Source organism: Odontesthes bonariensis, chromosome 17 (genome assembly GCF_027942865.1).
Source record: "Odontesthes bonariensis isolate fOdoBon6 chromosome 17, fOdoBon6.hap1, whole genome shotgun sequence".
Classification (NCBI taxonomy): Eukaryota; Metazoa; Chordata; class Actinopteri; order Atheriniformes; family Atherinopsidae; genus Odontesthes; species Odontesthes bonariensis.
Window position 1 is genome coordinate 7,919,224 of NC_134522.1, and position 16,109 is coordinate 7,935,332.

Here is a 16,109-nt window from a genome sequence, read left to right on the forward strand (position 1 = left end):
TTGCCTGTTTAAAGAAGTTACCAACAGATTTATGTAGGTTCATTTGTTATGTGAACACTGTCAAGTTTCCCGGCCGTACACAATGAGCCTTCCTAGCTGTGATTAAGGACTGAGGAGTAATAACAAAAATGATCCTAATGATCCTAAATGAGGAGCAGATCAGATATCTACTCAAAATGAGGCAAATATCAAACATGTTTTTGTGTTTAATAACACGTTGACTGTGTTCACCATCTGCTTGTTCTTCTCGGTTTTATCTTCATGCTTATTTGCGCCCGAGGCAAGATGTCATTTCATGGACAGCTCATCAAAACAAATGACATGTGCTGAGGCGCAAACGTGTGATCGTGTGAAGTTGTACTTTCACTCAAAAGAGCAGGTCAACACCTAAATATAATTCTTAGCTCAAAAATAGCTCAGAATCGCAGCCTTTTGGGCTCACGTGCTTATCGGGGTGGAAAATCATCTTTGCAGTTTTCTCTTTAGGCAAAGCCACCTGCTTTCCAAGCTCAATCAGAATTCAGGCCGAGGGATTTACATTTGATAGCTTGAAAAGCTTGGAGCAAAAACTTTCCACCATTAAGAAGAAATTGCTGCTGTTAGCAAAGCGTTCGCTGCGTTAAACATCTTTTAAAAAGCAGAGACTGACTATAAAACAGGCTTGTATCTGCAGTCTTATCTGTTGTGTCAACTAAATAAGTAAATTAGAAGCTTCCAGTGTTGTTTCTTTAACAAAATACATCTCCTTCGTCTATTCTTTTGCAACATTAATCACTCAAGATCTGATTTTCATGCAGTAGCCACTGAGCCGTATTTCAGTCTCTTTTGCTACCATGTAAATTCTTCTACTCCTTGTTATATTATTTGAGAAGATGAGATCCATGGAGGAATCAACGTTTCCAGGCCAGCATATGATGAGCAACTCTTCTTTTAAAACTCACTTTGGCATCACATATTGATGCCAAATATATTGGCATCACAGATGGTGTATTTTGGGGCTTGTTGCTAAAGTGTAGTTGTTATTTGGGCTTTCTCCAGATAAACATTTAGCCCGTCCAAACAAGCATACATAAGTATTACAAGAGTTTCCTTTAAGTTGTGTGTCCACGACAAACCCAAGAGAATCTGTGCGTCTAGCACGGCAAATTGGCTAACTGGCTCGATGACGGCTTATTTTCTATGCTGTCAACATGCAATTTCAAAGCATTAAAGTGAAATGATGTCTTTTCTTCCCCTTAAGTGGAGTTATATGGAGTACCTATGAGTACAAGTGTCTTACTTGCAGTCAGAACAATCTCAGTTTGGAGAATCAGGGACAAATTCAAAGCCAACAGCTACTCAGAAGGAACCACAGTAGAGTAAATTTTCAACCTCTAAAAGAACTCAAACTTTAAATATTTCATAGCGGTAAAAACGCTATGAAATATTTGCATCGGACAGTTGTTTACTTTGTTAATATTTTCTCCACTGAAGAATGTCTGTATTGCGACATGCTCGGTGGCTGCCCAGCGAATCCTGTTGCTGATTGGCCGTTCGGAGTTGTATCAGACTTGTTGGAGAACACAATGTTGAACATTACTTTTGCAAAGGTTTAAAAAAAGTTAAGTGTGCTTCTCCAGGCTTTTCATTAATGTTTACATTCTCATAGTTGGTCTTTTGGGATTAGACCGGTGGAATTGTGAGACACGGCTCATCAGCAGCAGGATACATCTATTGAAATGGAGCTTTGGTGGAGAAATTTACCTGATGCAAGAGCACATGGAGTAAAAATGTGCAGTGGTTAGCTTAGCTCCTCGACAGAATTCCTCCCCATTTCCCAAAATTGATAGCCAAATGCTGTCTGCTGCAGGTATGAGACTGACTAAGTGTCTAAATCAAATCAAATCAAACTTTATTTATAAAGCACTTTTCACACATTAAAAATGTAGCACAAAGTGCTATACATGTTTAAAAGCATAAATTTATTTTTGAAAGACCAGAAAGCAGGGCGTTACAGTAGTCAATACAACTGGAAATAAAAGCATGCATTAGTGTCTCTGTGTTAGCACGAGAGAGAAAGGGGCGGACTCTGGCTATGTTCTTTAAGTGATGAAATCCTGTTTTTGTTACCTGCTTAATATGTGGAATAAAGTTGAGCTCAGAGTCAAAGATAACGCCCAGATTCTTTACCTGATTGGAAGGATTTAAAAATAGTGTTTGCAGTTTTGATAAAAGTTTCTCTCTCTGAGCCTTAGGATGGATAATTAAAACCTCAGTCTTGTCCTGGTTGAGCTGTAAGAAGTTTTCTGCCATCCTGGAATTGATGTCTAAAATACATTTAAAAAGGGCATCAATTGGCCCCGTGTCATCAGGAGACATGGATATGTACAGCTGTGTGTCATCCGGATAGCTGTTGAAATTGATACCATGCCTCCTGATGACATTTCCGAGTGGGAGCATGTACAAATTAAAAAGTACAGGGCCTAAAATTGAGCCTTGGGGCACACCACATTCAATTTCATGGATCCCTGAGGAGCATGTGTCCAAACTTACGGGAATTTTTCGATCTGTGCGATAAGAACTAAACCATTGGAGTGCGGTATCAGAGAGGCTATACGTCAGCGCCATCACCGCGTAATGAGCTCATATTGCCTTTGTATTTATGGGACAATGAAAGCTCGTGGCTGATATTTAGTGTGACATGACAAATCGACTGCACGAAACTCGGTTTACACATATGGACAAAAAAAATGTCACAAATTAACTCTCAGTGAACTTACTGATTAGACACAGAAGGCAATAAATCCTGAATGATTTGAACCACAAGATCTCTTTATTTCAAAAACCTAACCAAAAACCTAACCAAAATCAGGCTTTAGGAATCAATCCGGATTTAAAGATAAGTTGGTAGTTCTTTGAAATAACTTTGTAAGAAAATAGATTTTATGTTTTGTGGTGTTTGAAGTCAGTTTATAAGAAGAAAATGTTTAGGAACCAGTAAGTTTTCCTCTGATTGAGACCATGAAACCAAGGCTCTGCATAGAGGAAAAGCATTTATTATGCATTTGCTGCTGCTTATCTAACATCCAAGGTCTTACACTTAAAAACAGATTCTCAGCCAGCTGAGGTTTACAGGAACTGAACTAGTTTCTGACAGCCCTGCCTCAGAGAAATGTTGGTACAAGTTGCAGTTTTTAAGTTTTCCTGGATCACGGGATCTGTCCCGTTTGTCTGTCTTTGAGAAAAATGAGAAAGGAAAGCACCAGAGAATTCAGCTTACAACACACACTATTTCATACACACACACACACACAGACACTAATGCCACTCACTGAGTTTCTGGGTGACTTATTTACACTCCTTCCTCGTTTGTGTTCCGTCTCCGTTTTCCTCTGGGAGGGTGAAGAAAAACATCAAGAACATCAGACTGCAAGAAGCCGAATCACAGAAGATCCGACAGATCTCAAAGTTCCTCCCCTCCCCGTATGCACCCTGATGCTTCAGTAAACTACCTGACTAATTCCTTGTGGTTTTCCTACCATTGTTATACATGCCACGCTTTATATATTTGTGCACAGCATGTATTGAGGTTTTAAAAAAGACCAGCATGAGACGGAAAACTTGAAAAATGGGTGCAAAACGTTGTCAGCTTCATTTCAAGAAAGGGACAGTTGATTCGGTCCACTTCTGTGGTATTTCATGATATTCAGTATGATAGAAAATCCAATATAGTGACATCTGCTGCATTCGTAAACGAGCCATTTTTAGCATGCCACTCTGACATGTACGGTGGCATGCAGTAAACTGAGAGCTACATGCATGGTTCACTCGTGATGTTCAGAAGGTAGAAGGTGATGTGCTGTCCGATGATCAGCTTCAATGGCTGCCATAACCAACCAATATTCAGCGTGAGGATCATCAGCGCTCATGGCAGTGTAACTTTAATGAAAAGCAACAGATTTTTATGCACGGTAAACTGTTTCCTTTTCTGTAGCATCACATGGGTGGCTCTACAAGTTGTGAATATTTGCTAGAGCAACGGTTGCAGTCTAATTTTGCCCTGTTCAGTTTGAAACGATTACATGTATGTGTACTAACTGAAAAACCTGAATTTATATTACACAGATTGTGTACCTTGTACGTGGCTTGAGTGAAATAATCCAGTGTTATGATAGTTTTGACAGTCAGGTGACTTTGACTCACTGATGCCCCTGTTGTGCTCAGGGCTCAGACATGACAAGAAAATGTATGTAACTTTGTGTACATACAAAAGAAAGAAAAAGAGAAATTAAAAAAAAATTCAATCACATAAAGTGCTAATACATAACAAAACACAGCACATTGTTCGAAAAAGGAATAGTAAGAAGTACAATACTTTTTTTAGTTTCCCACCCCTTTTTAACTACTCTTCAGTTTGTAAATATCCTAACTACAATACACCTATATAAATATATGCCATATATACACTTCCTAAATATATATATATATATACATATATATAAAAATAAAAATCACAAAAATAAATATATACTACACTCATATCCTTATAAATATATATAACTATCCCCATATATAAATATATACCATATACTAATTAAATCACAATATAACAAAACCTTTGGTTTTTTAATTATATCCCTCCTCCCCATCACTAAACATTCCTTGTATGTTTTTTGGCAATAGATTATTTCTCACTGTGTTCATTAATTGTGCAGTTCTGAATTTGACCGGAACCACAAATTTCAACACATGTGACTTTATAAATAGTAGGTTTGTGTGGTGGTCTCTGTGTCCCGTTTTGTTTATTGTCCTTATTGCTCTTTTCTGTACTGTGCATATCGGCTGCAGAGTGGTTTTGTAGGCGTTTCCCCAGACTTCGACACAGTAAGTCAGATATGGCAAAAATAATGAGTCATATAGAGTGTGCAACGATTTATAATCAAGGATATGTTTTGTTTTCCACAGAATTGCCGAGCACGTTGCCAGTTTTGCTCGAATGTATCCTACATGAGGTTTCCAGCAGATTTTATTATCCAAATGAAAGTTGGAAATGTCGCCAATCAGAGTGCCAAATTTAGAAACTACATGGAAACTATTAGTTAGCTTATGACAGAAACAACTGGTTGAAAGAATTCTACCCTGAGTAATCCTGGACGGTCCAGTGTGCAAGATGCATTGACATCTAGTGGCAAAAACAACACATTGCAACCAACAGAATATTTTAAGCATAGATCCACCATCTGAAATAAGATGAATAACCACCTTTCCCATTACCATTAGATGCACGTGTAGAGTATTCAGAATGCGTGCCGTAATTCCCACTACATGTTGGGAGACAAGCCTGTAAGCTACAACAACATTAACTAATGGCATGACACTGTGTTCCACGGGTGTTGTTGGAGAACAGTTTCTGATAATCACGACACTCTATACACCAATAATTCTGCAGCTGTGACGTAAGACTGGATTCCGATTAAACTCCTTCTTTTTGCAGTCAAAAGCCAGTTAGTGGATTTATTTGATTTTTTTTTTGACAAGTACACAAAGAGCTGTGTTGGAAAAAACTACAGTGGCAACAAAACCCAATAAACTTGCTGTGGATCCAGTGTTTGTTCCCAACAGGCTACTGTACAATCTGATGGAAGGTGAGGAGAAGAACCCCCTGCATGCTCAGATATAATCTGCTCATTCTAAGCTGAACAAACCATAAGTCTTATTTTCAGGCAATTCTGCAGTAATGAAAACAGTTGGATTCATGCTGATAGCTCACAATAAAAGTTAGACACTGGAACATAAACTGCACTATCAGTATACTAGGAAACCCCCCAGAGTACCTCAGAGGCCTTGTGAGTTTTCTTATTATGTCCTTGTCTTTAAAACAAAATCAAGACAGACCTTTTCAATCTGGCTTTCGACTAAATTTTTGTTATTGTCAGTTTATTATCTATTCAATTGGCTTTACTTATTGGTGGCTCATTTGTACATTTAGTCATGTCTTTGCTTCGATTCTTTAAATTCACTGATTTGATTACATATTTTGGTGTGTTTTACTGATATGATATTCCATCATTACTGCGGCCTGGAAAAGAAAACTATATTTTGGTCTTGCTCTACCGTTTTAGGCTGTTAGAATATGTTTATTTTGCAGTTCTTTTATCTGTCTGTGTATTACATTACAGCCGAAATCCACAAACCCTTGTTAGCATGTAAACAACTTAATTTAGATTGCCATCCACACATTTTCCGCCTGCTGTGCCAGGTTACGGTTGCTAAGCTGCGATTGGGCAATATGTGTTCTAAGGAGGGGTTTAGTCAGTGGTAAACAGGTCTGTCCTTTAAATGTGTTAAACTGAAAACACCACAGAGCTAAATATAGCCTTAAGAGCATCAGGATATATCTATTATGAGACAAAAACAAATATTTTTAAAAAACATTTCTTATTATTTTACAAATATGTATTTTTTTCATGACGCTCTGAAATCTCCCATTTGTTATAAGAAGCTGCATCTGTGTTGCTGTGTGCATGCACTTGCGTATCTGTCTTAAAGATAAAGATCAAAATGTATGTTGACCCCACCTCTTAAACTGACCCATTTTCTTGCACATTTGTGGTTCCTGTTGAGTAGCACAAACATGAGGCCAATCTTCAGAAATAACCATGAACACGGTCCTCTGCCTGGCTTAATATTTGTTACAGTTGATGAGTTTGTTAGGCCTTGGCAGATGTTTCTTTTCTCACATAGCTTGTTTATGTGTACACTGCTTCACTGATTTATTTATTTATTTTTCAAAAGTCAGGCTGAATGAAGGAGTTTTTAAAATAACGGCAGTGATGGACTCGACCAGATTCAGCATGCAGGGATGGCCATCTTCGTCTCCAGGTGACAAAAGACGAACAGAAAGCTACAGCAAGGGCTGGCAAGGTTACTGAACCCCAAGACACATTAGAAGACACACTCAGACATAGACATACGCTTCAAAAGAGTGACACATTGTTGGAGCCGTCCTCAGGCAGCTCAGGGAGGAAATCTTTTCATTCTGGTCACTCTGTAACTTGACCTTCTGCTTCTGCACTGTAGCAGCTGGTCTTATTTGGAGGGGGAAATGGCCCTGGGTATTGTGATGCGTCTCTCAAGTAATATTACGCACAAATTAAATGTACTCTATTTAAACTCTGGAGAGGTTCAATCCCCAGGAAATTTTTAGCAAATTAAAAGCTGAATAATATTGACATCTAGTGGTTTGAAATAATTGAATTTACTGTCAGGTACAGCGTGGAGAAGTAACGGATCTCCGGTCCTGTGATGATATCTGAGGTTTTTCTTTGTAAGCCAACATCAAAGCCTAAAAATAAAAAGGTTTTTCTGCTTATATTTATGTATTTGTTTTTACTTTATTCTGGGCTGGGCAACGATTAAAATGTTTAATCTAATTAATCACATGATTTCCCTGATTAATCACGATTAATCGCATTTGTACGCAAAATCCAAAAATGAATCCAAAAGTAGTGTATAGCTTTTAGCATTTAATTTTATTTTAAATGTGCTGCCATATGAATGAAAGTGCCATAACATTTGTTGTGCAAACACACTTTTAACATCAGCATCTTTCTGTAGTTTTTATGTAGAAGCCTCGCTCCACTGTCTGTTTCCTTGAATGACTTGCTGCTATCAGTTGTGTGTTTTGCCTTTAAGTGATATTTTAGACTGGAACTACTACGCTGAGAAGACAATTCAACTTGGCAGTGTTTACAGATGACTTTGGTTCTGTGGACTCCGCCGTCTGGAAGAACTTTAAAATGAAAATGGCCAAGTAAAAGTTCCGTACCCTTCTCCATGTTTGGTGGATCCGCCGATTACTTTCTTTTCCGGCTCCGCAGCTGACAGCAACAGACTTTTACAAAATAAAAGCCTGTGAGCAACAGACTTGTACAAAAAAATAAATAATAAAACAAGGGTGGTCCGTGGCATAGTGGGTTGAGCAGGCCAAAAAATGCTTTTTTTTTTTTTTATTATTTTAAATTTAAAAAAATAAATGAATTAAAAAAAAAAAAAACCTGCGTTAATGCGCAATAAAATATTTATCGGCGTTAAATAATTAAAGAGTTAACGCGATAATAACGAGTTAACTCGCCCAGCCCCACTTTATTCTCATTGTCTTATACCTGTACATCTTTATTTTATCATTATACAAAGCTGAGTATATTTTGTGTGTAACTTTAAGTTTTAGTCATATGTATGTGTTCTATTTACTGTGACGCTGGAGGTTTTTTTTTTCATCATTTTTAACTCGTGTAGGTAAATAGCTCCATCGTTGGCATTTAGTAATTGTGCATGTACTTGTTTGTATGTTACTGGAGGATAACATACAGGATCTAAACAGTGAATAAAGAGATGGGATGTTTTAGTTGATTTTAGCATAACAAAAATATGAGCAAAATAACTGTAGATGGCATTAGGACCCAAGGAAACCCTTGTTTCAACCAGTCACCTTCATAATGTATCTTGTGCATGTTTAATTTCTCAGGACGTGCAGAACCAACGCATAAAGTAAACACAAAAACTTGTAATTCGAAGTGAATAATCTCAGCCGTAGAACATGGCTCACATTAGAGCACATTAAAATAGCTGCTCGAGGGCTACAAAGTGGTTAAAGCTGCAATAATTACTTTTCTAATCAGCACTTCTGTTTTGTGTCTCCTCCACAAACATACCATCCAAAAAGAATCTTTGAAAATGCTGCCACTGTTTGTGAAATACAGATTAATTAGTTGAAATTAGATTATATATGGAATATAGTGCACTTAGCTGTGATGTCAATCCCAGCTCTGACATCTGAGTTAGTCAGAACACCCCATCAGTCAGAGTGATAACATGCTAAATAATGCTAAACACAGCTGAGGCTTACACGAATGAAAATGGACCTTTTTACTTTTTTCCAAGCAGGTAAAGTACTGCTGTAATTAACAGCATTAACTGTTGCATTAAGTGTTCCATTAGGACCTATCAGTCATCAAGTATGCACAATGTGGAAATGCTAATCTAAATGGAATGTGGCCATCACAAATGTCATCAATTAGCCTTTTCTGTTTCTTCTGATGGTCCCTGCTAAAATGCCTGATGTGAAACTGCTCTGCTTGTATATCATTACCAAAAATATACAAAGACGCTGGTAATAGACAAAGTCCAAAAGTCAATAATATTTTGTTCCTTAATGGGTTACATTAAATGACATTTTAATTTAATGCTACAGCTCATCAAGCGTCTTTATGTCATGCAGGGTGACTAGCTTCAGGGTAACCAGTGCCACTATGTGCCACCCAGTCACATACGATACATAAAACTGCACCCACGAAGTGTATGTAGGGATTCAGCGGGTAAATAATGCTCTCTCTCCTGATGATAAACATGTCAAAGTAACTTATTTTGGAATCAAGGTTGACTTGGCTAACGTGTTGGCGTACACAGGGTTCGAATACAGAGAAGTTTCTAATTTGTGTCTCACCAAGCTGCTTCAGCTGAAAATATACCATCACCAAAAGACTTGAGTTTTGCACGAACATACCTGCTGTGAGAGTCCATAAATAACTTCTGAAGGCTTTAAAGAAACCGTTTGCAGTCACAGGATGTTGGGACATTTAGGTTTTTTTTTATTATTATTCAAAGAGACAGAGAAGAAACAAATGAGACTGGAAAGGTTTGAGTGAACATTTAAAAGCAGTGTACTGTACTGAGCAAAGGTCTTGCTCTCGCCCTCCTTTTCTTTTTCTCTTGTTTTCAGTCTAGTCCTTCTACCTGACCATTTTTAGTGGAATGGTTTTTTTGGGTTGTTGATCTGGGTATATCCATATAACGGGAGAGAACAGGGCAGAGACAATACAGCCTCCAAATAAGACATTATCTGTCATTACTTCACCAATACTTGAAGACGAATGAATGAATGAACGTGTATTATTGCACTGTTAGCTCAGAGCTGCCGTGTTGTTTTTATCCGGGGCTTGAGTAATCTAAATATCTTCCGAAGGACGCCGACCTTCCCTAAACTGTTATCGGTGAGTAGATGAACATATTTTATGCCAGAAATAAGGTCCAGGTTAAAAAAAAAACGAACTTCCCCTTCAACACTGACCTATGAATCATTCAGGCATGGAAAAAAAAAGCACCAAATGATGAACTGAAACTGTGTGATCAAATAACAAACTTTGCAAAGAAACGATTTTAGATTTTATCTTTGGACACTTTGTTACCAGCAGCCTGTCACAAAAGAAACATCATTTGTTCCCATTATTCAGAAGCAGCTACAAAAAAAAAACAGCAAAGATAACACAGTTTGACAGACAGAAAACAGGATTTCTGCAGCAACAAGGTGATTCCCAAAGAGCTGTTAGCTGAAAACTTGGCATATCTCAGCATGGTGTGCAGTGTGTCCTTAAAACATTTGAGGAAACTGGACAAGTGGAGGACAGAAGAAGAAGTGTCAGGCCTAAAGAACTATCTACAGCAGATGAACAGGATCTGAAAGTGATGTCCTTAAGAAAGAGGAAAACATCCAGCAAAGACCTGAGACAGGAGCTGAGAGATGCATCTGGACCTTCAGCTGATCCATCTGCTGTTGGCCCAAGCCTCATCAGAAATGGGCTCCATGGAAGGGTGGCTGTCAGGAAGCCGTTCTTAAGGAAGGGAAACAGGGAGAAAAGGCTGAGCTGTGCCAAAGGACACAAGAAGTGGGCTGAAAATCAGTGGCAGCAGGTCTGATGGAGGGATGAATCCTCCCCAGAGCCCGGACCTCAACATTACTGAAGCAGTGTGGGATCATCTTAAAGAAATGACAGAAAGCTCGTTTGAGAGGGTTCAGGCTGTGTTGGAGAATAAAATGAGCTCAGACTAAATACTGACTTTTAAACATGTTACAAATAACGAAATTTCATTTTTCTGAAACACTGCATTTGCATTCATTCTAATTCTAATTCTATTTTTTTCCTGGAAATATATGAAGAAATGAGGGGTTTCTTAACACTGGCCTGTAAATCTGTATGTTCCTACAAAAATGAAATATATGGACACTGAATAAACTAAATTACTCCCTCTGGCCACCACACTGACATAAATGATAAGTGGATGTTCAGATGTCAAACTGAAACTCAATAATGTCAAGTCTCTCTTATTTATGACTTTTGATTTCGCCGCTGACTGAATTACCCCGATACTTGTGATGAAATATTAAAGACGCTGTCAAAATATCCTCAAGCACAACATGAGATACATTTCTCAGGTAGATGGCTTTCTTTCACGCCGCGCATAATTCTCTGTGGACTGCGGCTGATGCAAGTCGGCTGCAGCCACTTGTCAAGACACGCAAGAGGCTATTTGTTATTCCTGGTTTGTGAGAGGGGCTGACATTCCCCATTGGCAGTTGAAGCACATCTACAGTGCCCTCTGCCCCCGTCATCTCCTGTGGTTTACTCAGCTGAAATGGGATGTGGCTCACTGGGGCTTATAGAAATTCATGGGGGAACTCCGGCAGGACCGCATCCAGGGGTTTTCTGACAGATGCGCCACGGTATTGTGGGGCTTCGATCGCCACTGGAGACTGGCGAATCACCTTATTACATACACTTACACATGAAACGGAAGCATGAAGATAATATTTCCATGCCTCCATTGTAGATGCTGAGGAAAGCAAATATTATGGCTGCTTGAAGATGAAGGTATGGGTTTACACTTTTTATGATTGAATAGAAAAGTTCTCCAATGGCATGAGCTAGTTCCTATTAATAGTACTTATTTTCCTGTTTTACCAAATATCCTTTAAATCCGTGCGCTGCTTAGTTTAACATATAAAACACATCTCTTTGAATCATTTAAATCCCTTGTGGTTTATCTTTGCCTTTGGCAAAACTAGATCTACTCAGAATAAATGCAGATCATTCTGTTTCCAAAGAAATAAACAGCAACGCAACACGATGTTCAGGAAAAATGAGAAAATTGTACGAGCACTGGCAGAAACTGAAAGTTTCATAAAGGGGAGTCTTCCTTTCATTAAGTTCTCAGTGTCAAAGGTTTAGGCTTTTCCCTCCAGTCTGCAGAACCTCTTGGACTCCGACTCCGAAGTCTTTTTTTTTTTTTTTTGTTTTGCACATTGTGCTGCCAAAAAAAAATCCAAGTCAAATTGAAAATAGCCGCACATTCACTCACGGCACAGGTGGGGAGAGATAAGAACCTTGAACCGAAGACACCACTTTGGCTGTTGTCGAGCTAGAGAAAATTAAACAGAAAGAAGTACAGCAAGGTCCTCACACAGCTCAGCTCAGCCAAACAGAAATGGCAAGAAAACAGTTTTCTCATTTACATCTGGGTGTAGCATCACTATTAGAGAAAAAATGTTTTGAGGTGGATGAAGGGTGTACAATATCTAGAGTTTCTACACGGATTCTCATCTGTGATTTTGGCACAACTTTGAAGGAGTGATTAACAGCCAAAAAGACATTTGCTGCACATGTAACCTGCCGAAATATCTCTTTAGGGACTTCGACAGAGCCATGTTTCTTGGTGTTATTTCTTAGCGTTGCACCTACACAGTACATCTGAGTGTTCCCTCTCCTCTTAAAGGGATGCCTCAGGAAACAGGACAAGTCGCGATATATCAGTTGTTTTATAGGGTCTGTTAGAGAAGGTATTACTAGGTTTCATAAAGTGGGAGTACCCACTATTACAAGCCGTTTACATCCTTTTCCGTCGCCTCTGGTTGTGTGTTCAGCCTCAGCATGCTACAGGCCACGCATGTAGGCACAGAAGCCGAGTTATGTTCAGTTACTACGACTTCCTGCCAACAATCGTCACCGTCCAATTGTCTCATTAACTTGATTCGGTTTGTTGCCATCATAACTTTTTCTGAATTTGGGGCTCTAAAAGAGTTCAGAGCTGTGTGCCATTTTCAGGATAGACATCATATCGTTTACAGACTGATTTACACAGGACCTCAATGTCTTTTTTTAAAAATTTTATTTTAAAAACGGGGTTACTCAGATACGTTCCAGTGTTTGTCTAAATCTTCTGCTGTTAGCGTGTCAGACAGCTGGTTAATACTCCTTTTTACCACTGTCAAGTGCCCCAGTGATGCATGCTGTATGCAAAGTCAGGTATTAACGTGGCAATAGCTAACCCCCTTCTACTGGCATCTATATAGCCCATCAAAACCTAAGAAAGTACAATTAGAGCAAACATTATAAAGACATTAAATACCACTAAAAAGGTTAAACAGTGAGGTGTCTGATACTCAAGAGAAACAATTGAAAAGGACCATCTCTAAGGTCGCTAAGTACATATATGCTCCAAACGCATCACTGATGAAGGCCACCGAGTGTATGTGTATTAAGTCCGTGTCAGCAGAGTCCTTCATCACTCATCTCCACATCGGCTCGGCGACCATCCCTCTCATTTACTACAACAGCTCCAGACAGTGTCTGACTTTTTGCGTGTGAATAAAGTTCTTCCTGTGCGATAACTTTGAGTGATTTTCCTGTGGTGTTATTTTCCATTTCGGAGCCTCGAGCACAGCAATGAACGAGTTTGGCGCCGTGTTGCCATCCCAGTTTCTAATCCTTCAAGCATAATCCTGGCTAAACTGTGTTTGTTTGTGCACTTTTCTTCTGCCTGCGCCAGTGAGAGTAAATGCCAACGAAACGCAGGCGGCCAATTTTGTTCTTTCCTTAGTTTTTCATCGCTTGAAAGTGTTGCTGCACAGTTAAAAAGTTTGAACTAATGTAGCTGTAAATTATGAATTATGCATCCCATTCATTATTAATGCACACTCATAAATGCATTATTGAATGTGCAGAAAACCTGGTGCTCATTCACACAATTAAAGCTTCAGTGGAACAATGACATTCAGTTCATGAATGGTTAACCACCAATGCCGAAGGCTCCAGGTAACCAGCCATCACTAATCATTTAGAAGAGGACAGAGTTTTCTCTTCTCTCCCCTCAGCTGAACTCATCTAACTGCAGTTCGACCACAATCTCCGTTAATGAGCCAACACCTCCTCCCCGGATTATCACACCCTTATGAAGTAGTGTCAATTGCATGACCAGAAGACAACTCTCCTGAGAGCTTTAATGAACAGACTGGACAGCTTTCCCATATCTTCGAGAGACCCTGAGGGCAAAGGACAAAGACAGTGCAGCAACTGGCCAGTAAATCTGACACCGAACGATTCCAACGGTGATTTGCACCGAGATGAAAGGATTGCCTTTTGCACAGCTGGAACAGGGTCAGTGAAGAATTTATAGGTGGACTCTTATGAGCTTGAGAAAGCAAACAATGATTAAGATTAATCTTACAGAATTAAATCAGCTTTATTTAAGCCTGATGTATTTCTCCATTCTGGCTCTATTGGTCACATTGACTTGCACTCTTTACTTCCACAGAAGAAGTGGAACTAAATGTTTTTGTTTTTTTACTACTTGTGATATTGATGTGTTTTTATCTACTTTATGTACGATGACCTTGAGTGTCCAGAAAGGCGCCTTCTAAATTAAATTCATTATATATATATTTATTAAATGGAATATGACAGGACAAAAAGTATGAGCTCTGTGCAGCTTTTTAAATGAATCTAATTTTGAATTATGAATCTTTTTGTTTTTCCCTCGCTATTGGTTGGTTTGTATCCGACAACATGATAACTAAGTAGTCCTATAAAAAGGAGACATAATCCAATGTTTGTCTTTCTAACTCTTCAAACAAAAATTCCAACAGTTACAACTGAAAACCTTTGAGAGGAAATTAAAAGTGTGAATAGCGGACAGGAATAAAGGAAATTACTGGACCACACCAGTAACTGCTGCAACTTTAACCCAGGGCGGTTTCACTAATATGTCGTAAGAGCGGTTGTTCTATTAAAAAGAAATTTGCACAGGATTTGTGCCTGCTGTCCTTTTGTCTGATGCAACTCCAACAACCTCCAGTAAGTCCTCCGAGCTCAACTCAAAGATAGTTGGTTGGAGTGGAACCACCCACACAATCTGACCGAGTAGGTGGTTTGCGCATTCAGCAGCAGGAGATGTGGAACAGATGAACTGTAGTCTATCCCCATGATTGAAACGTTAAGGTTATGGCACGGCGGTGGTTTGAGTTCGGACAAAAAAAAAAAAAAAAAAGAAAGAAAAGAAGCTCAATCTTTGAGTCCAATGTTTTTTTGACCCGTTCCTCCGTCCCAACCTCTTCCCATCAACACTCGACCTTCTGCCATTCTCAGGTCACAACCAGCCAAGCTCACTAGAGGGTGCTGTCACTTCAAATTCTACTTTAACCCTCCTGTTGTCCTCATTTTCTGTATACACCCCGTGTCCTCCGGGTCAAAATGACCCGTCTTCACTAAACCCCCAATATAAGCAGCTTAATTGAATTTTAAACACCAAATTTCATCTTGCATATTCTCATTCACCACAAAATGTGTGAATACCTGAGTTTTCCCTTTTCACTTGAATTTCTATAGCTTGATCAGGAGCTCCTGCACTCTGAATAGCTTTCACAACAACTGCTGCTGAGGCTTCTGTGCGGGGGACATGCTTCCATCTTTCAATGAGTGGAGTTACAAGTGCCTTTCCTAGGTGCTCCAGGAACACCCTCCTCTTGTTCTGCTTACGAGACAGGTTGGGTTGATCTCTCTCCAAATCACAAAGGCATTGCGGGAGGAAACATCAATGATGTTGTGGAAGATGATCAGAGGCCAGCCGGCAGTCATTCTTCTGCAGCTGTATGTTCCAATAACCTTATCTAGGTTGCCCACACCTCCTTTGTTGCGGTTGTAGTCTAGGATGATGATTGGCTTCCTGTCCTCACGATTGCTAATGTCACCGTCTGTGTGCAGTGTCCTCAGAAGAACTACATTCTTGTTTTTCTTTGGGAGGTAGGAAACTAGAGTGGTGGTGGGCATGAAGGCAAACTTTGAGGAGAAGACCTCTCTCTCCTTTGACGCAAGCAGTGCAGGTGGGAGCTCAGGCTTGTTCTTTGGAACTGTACCAACCATGGTGATCTTCCTCTTCAGGAGCTGCTGTCCGAGTTCATAAGAGGTGAAGAAATTGTCACATGTCACATTGTGACCCCTCAGTTCCTCTGTCACATCAAG